Source organism: Symphalangus syndactylus, chromosome 18 (genome assembly GCF_028878055.3).
Source record: "Symphalangus syndactylus isolate Jambi chromosome 18, NHGRI_mSymSyn1-v2.1_pri, whole genome shotgun sequence".
NCBI lineage: Eukaryota > Metazoa > Chordata > Mammalia > Primates > Hylobatidae > Symphalangus > Symphalangus syndactylus.
In genome coordinates, this window is record NC_072440.2 from 39,141,973 (window position 1) to 39,147,972 (window position 6,000).

The window sequence follows — 6,000 nt, forward strand, 5'->3', positions numbered from 1 at the left end:
ATAAATAATGTAATTACACTGAAGTCAGAAAAATGGTTTGTATAATTTCAGTCTTTGAAATTTGTTGAGACTTGTTGCATAGCCTAGTATATGGTCAATTTCTGTTAATATTCTGTACACATGAAAAGAATATGAATTTTGCAGTGATTACAGTTTTTTTCTCTCTATATAAAATCTTATTTAAATTTCCTACAATTTTACTGATTTATTTTGCCTGCATATATATGTGTGTGTGTGTGTGTGTGTGTGTGTATGTTTTTCCCCCCTTTTCTTTTTAGAGACAGGGTTTCACTCTGTTACCCAAGCTGGAGTGCAGTGGTGCAGTCATAGCTCACAGCAACCTTGGCCTCCTGGGCTCAAGTGATGCTCCTGTCTCAGCCTCCCAAGTAGCTAGGACTAATTATGCTCAGCTAATTTTATTCAATTTTTTTGGAGATTTTGTCTTAATGTGTTTGTTACCCAGACTGGTCCCAAACTCCTAATCTTAAGAGATCTTCTCACCTTGGCTGCATTTATATTTATTACTGAGAGAATTATTATAGATTTCTGATTAAATTCCTTTTGAATTTTCATATTTATCTGGTGGACTGACCTTTTTATTTATCATTATAAAATGTCATTCTTTATCATTAGTAATGTATTTGTCTGCAGTCTTTCTGTATTATATTTTAGGTGTATCTCTTATAAACAGCATGTAGTTTATGTTTTAAGAAGCCAACTTCACAGTCTTTATTTTTAATTGTAGCATTTAGACAATTTATATTTAATATGATTAATTTTGGGTAAAAGCACCTTTACTGATGCTTTCTAACTGATTATCTTCACTTTCTTGCGTTTGTTTGGATTTTGGAAATAATTTCATGGTTTCTCCTGCTAATTTGAAACCTATGCACTCTGTTTCTAATCTTCTTGTTGGATTCCCTAGGAATTATGTCTTTTTATACTAACATATCAAAGTTTAAAGTTATCAGTACCTTTTCCCTCATCTCAGACTATTTAGGGACCTTAATGCAGTAAGAACACCATTCTAATTAGATATTATTATAATGTATTATGTTTTATTGCTTTTTAAACTTCATAATGTATTGTTGTTATTTTACATAGTCTTTGTTTACTAGACTTACCCATGTATTTTTGCCACTTTTTTTCTTCTTAAAGTAGATTCTTTAGAATTTATCTGCAGTAACGGATTGCTTTGTTTTTGTCTGAAAACTTTTTAAATTTTGCCCTTATTCTTTTTAACAGCTTTATTGAGATATAAGTCACATAACCATACAATTCACCCACTTACAATGTATAATTCAGTGATTTGGGGTATGTTACATTTTTTTTAAGTTGTGGTAAACTATATATGGCAGAAAATTTGTATTTTAGCCATTCAGTGTACAATTTAGTGTAAAGAATGCCATCATTGTTTAAAGATAGTTTAACTGTAAGTTATGGACTAAATGTTTGTCTCCCCAGAAAACTCATGTGTTTAAATGCTAACCCCCAAAGTGATGGTATTAGGAGATGAGGCCTTTGGGAGGTGATTAGGCCAAGAGAGTAGGCCATGAATAGAATGAGTGCCCTTATAAAAGAGAGCCCACAGAGCTCTCTTGCTCTCTTTCTATCGTGTGGGGATACAATAAGAAGTCAGTAGTCTATAACATGGAAGAGAGCTCTCACCAGAAATGGACCATGCTCACACCTTGATCTTGGACTTCCAGCCTCCAGGATTATGAGAAATAAATTTCTATTTATAAGCCACCCAGTGTATGGTACTTGTTATAGCAGCCTGAACGAACACACTGCGTATAGAATTCTAGGTTGATAGCTATTTTATTTCCATATACTGCAGTTATCCCTTTGTTAGCTGGCTTCCATTGTTGCTGTTTAAAAGTCAGCTGCCACTTGATATATCACTTCTTTTTTTTATTATTATTATGCTTTAGGTTTTAGGGTACATGTGCACAATGTGCAGGTTTGTTACATATGTATCCATGTGCCATGTTGTTTTGCTGCACCCATTAACTCGTCATTTAGCATTAGGTATATCTCCTAATGCTGTCCCTCCCCCCTCCCCCAACCCCACAACAGTCCCCGGAGTGTGATGTTCCCCTTCCTGTGTCCATGAGTTCTCATTGTTCTATTCCCACCTATGAGTGAGAACATGCGGTGTTTGGTTTTTTGTCCTTGTGATAGTTTACTGAGAATGATGTTTTCCAGTTTCATCCATGTCCCTACAAAGGACATGAACTCATCATTTTTTATGGCTGCATAGTATTCCATGGTGTATATGTGCCACATTTTCTTAATCCAGTCTATCGTTGTTGGACATTTGGGTTGGTTCCAACTCTTTGCTATTGTGAATAGTGCCACAATAAACATACGTGTGCATGTGTCTTTATAGCAGCATGATTTATAGTCCTTTGGGTATATACCCAGTAATGGGATGGCTGGGTCAAATGGTATTTCTAGTTCTAGATCCCTGCGGAATTGCCACACTGACTTCCACAATGGCTGAACTAGTTTACAGTCCCACCAACAGTGTAAAAGTGTTCCTATTTCTCCACATCCTCTCCAACACCTGTTGTTTCCTGACTTTTGAATGATGGCCATTCTAACTGGTGTGAGATGGTATCTCACTCTGGTTTTGATTTGCATTTCTCTGATGGCCAGTGATGATGAGCATTTCTTCATGTGTTTTTTGGCTGCATAAATGTCTTCTTTTGAGAAGTGTCTGCTCATGTCCTTCGCCCACTTTTTGATGGGGTTGTTTGTTTTTTTCTTGTAAATTTGTTTGAGTTCATTGTAGATTCTGGATATTAGCCCTTTGTCAGATGAGTAGGTTGCAAAAAATTGTCTCCCATTCTGTAGGTTGCCTGTTCACTCTGATGGTAGTTTCTTTTGCTGTGCAGAAGCTCTTTAGTTTAATTAGATCCCATTTGTCAATTTTGGCTTTTGTTGCCATTGCTTTTGGTGTTTTAGACATGAAGTCCTTGCCCATGCCTATGTCCTGAATGGTATTGCCTAGGTTTTCTTGTAGGATTTTAATGGTTTTAGGTCTAGCATTTAAGTCTTTAATCCATCTTGAATTAATTTTTGTATAAGGGGTAAGGAAGGGATCCAGTTTCAGCTTTCTACATATGGCTAGCCAGTTTTCCCAGCACCATTTATTAAATAGGGAATCCTTTCCCCATTTCTTGTTTTTGTCAGGTTTGTCAAAGATCAGATAGTTGTAGATATGCGGCATCATTTCTGAGGGCTCTGTTCTGTTCCATTGATTTATGTCTCTGTTGTGGTACCAGTACCATGCTGTTTTGGTTACTGTAGCCTTGTGGTATAGTTTGAAGTCAGGTAGCGTGATGCCTCCAGCTTTGTTCTTTTGGCTTAGGATTGACTTGGTGATGCGGGCTCTTTTTTGGTTCCATATGAACTTTAAAGTAGTTTTTTCCAATCCTGTGAAGAAAGTCATTGGTAGCTTGATGGGGATGGCATTGAATCTATAAATTACCTTGGGCAGTATGGCCATTTTCACGATATTGATTCTTCCAACCCATGAGCATGGAATGTTCTTCCATTTGTTTGTATCCTCTTTTATTTCATTGAGCAGTGGTTTGTAGTTCTCCTTGAAGAGGTCCTTCACATCCCTTGTAAGTTGGATTCCTAGGTATTTTATTCTCTTTGAAGCAATTGTGAATGGGAGTTCACTCATGATTTGGCTCTCTGTTTGTCTGTTATTGGTGTACAAGAATGCTTGTGATTTTTGTACATTGATTTTGTATCCTGAGACTTTGCTGAAGTTGCTAATCAGCTTAAGGAGATTTTGGGCTGAGACGATGGGGTTTTCTAGGTATACAATCATGTCATCTGCAAACAGGGACAATTTGACTTCCTCTTTTCCTAATTGAATACCCCTTATTTCCTTCTCCTGCCTGATTGCTCTGGCCAGAACTTCCAGCACTGTGTTGAATAGGAGTGGTGAGAGAGGGCATCCCTGTCTTGTGCCAGTTTTCAAAGGGAATGCTTCCAGTTTTTGACCATTCAGTATGATATTGGCTGTGGGTTTGTCATAGATAGCTCTTATTATTTTGAGATACGTCCCATCAATACCTAATTTATTGAGAGTTTTTAGCATGAAGAGTTGTTGAATTTTGTCAAAGGCCTTTTCTGCATCTGTTGAGATAATCATGTGGTTTTTGTCTTTGGTTCTGTTTATATGCTGGATTACAAGAGATATCACTTCTTTATCAATCATGTGCCCCTTTCTTGGCAGGCTGCTTTTCTCTCTTTCGTGGTCTTTCATTGATGTTGCTGTATCCTGGTGTGTACTTTTTAAATAATTATCCTGCTTGGGATTTCTTGAGCTTCTTGAATCAGAAGTTTGAGGTCTTTCATCAGTTTAAATATTGCCTTTGTCACAATCTCTCCTCTGCTTTTGAATCTTTAACTAAATATATGTTAGATCTCACTCTATACTCTGTCTCTTAATCTCAACGTATGTCTGTATTTTTATGTTTCTATGCTGCTTTCTGGATAATTTCTTCAGAATGTTCTTATATTTCAGCACCTACAGTCTCCTGTTCAATTCATATATCCACTATTATGGATTTTACATTCATTTTACTGTCCATTTTACAGCTCAGGAAACTGAGGCTCAGTCAGGTTGGGTAATATCCCTAAGATTACTCAGCTTGCAAGTAAAATAGACGGCAGTCAAGACAAGCACTGTCTAACTGCAAACCCCAGGCTCCTGACTAATGTGTTGTGTAGTTTCCAGTGAGCAATGTTTTATGGTTTTTAGCACATTTACTTTGGATACTTATGTATAAGCTCATTTGTCATTTTTCAACCTATACTTAAAAAAATTTAAGATCTCAAATTTCGTTTTGATTTGCAGCATTTTCATTGTCTTAACCAGCTTTGCCAAATTCATTTCCAATTTCTTTTGGTCTCTTTCTACAAATATATGCTAAAGATTTTTCATTGAACTTTCCACAAATTCCCACAAAAGATATTGCAACAGTGATGAAAACAGTCTTTCTTTGGTGCTCTGTGGACATAAGCATGTATTTGTTTTATTTTTAGGTATGATTTTTGAAGTATTTTTCATTTTTATGTATAATTGATTTTATTTTTAGGTATGATAAGTCAAAAATGGCATAGGGAGTATCATGGCCCTAAGAGACTCTGGTAAGAAATTTATCAAATGAATGTTCCATGCAGAAAATTTTAAAAGAGTACTATAGCAAATTTTCAAGGTTGAGGACACTCTGTGTATGAGCAGGGTGATGGAATTCTGCCATTTCTCATTTTTATTTCTCACACATCTTTGTGTTCCTGCATCTGCCTTCAGGGAAGTCATGTCTGGGAGTCTAGCAAATTTAATAGACGTATGGGTCACGACTTAGCACTTACATTATCCAAGAGTTTGGTTTTGATTCCCACATATAGAAGAGAGTTTCTGCACATTATTATAGGAAATATAACTTTTAAAAAGCTGATGTTTGTGTGCTGCTTGTGTACAGGAAGAAGAAACTAAAAATGTCTTATGTTTGGGAAGTCACAAAAATCTTAAATCATGATTAAAAGAGGAATCAGTTAAAATGGTCCTTAGTTATATGGGTGTGGCTGTGGTAAATCATTACTTTTACCCTCAAGAACAAAAACCTACATATGTCAAAGACCTAGGGAAAAGTAAGAGTTTTATTACCTATGAAAAATCAGTATTTAGGAGAGATACAACTGTATTTATATTCATCATCATAGTATTTTGAAGTACTCACTTCAGCATGAAACATAGGAAATTCTAATTTTACAGCATTTGCAATCGTGCATTTTCTTGCTTAAGACAATATAACCTGCAGAGTATAATACCTTGACATCATTGGGTCTTCCAAACAAGTTGCCATAAAACAGAAACTATGATTATTGAGTCTTAAAGAAATTATTTGCTCATGGGTACTCAAGTGATTTGAAAGTTGGGATCTAAGACCACATTAATAAACAGAATTTGCT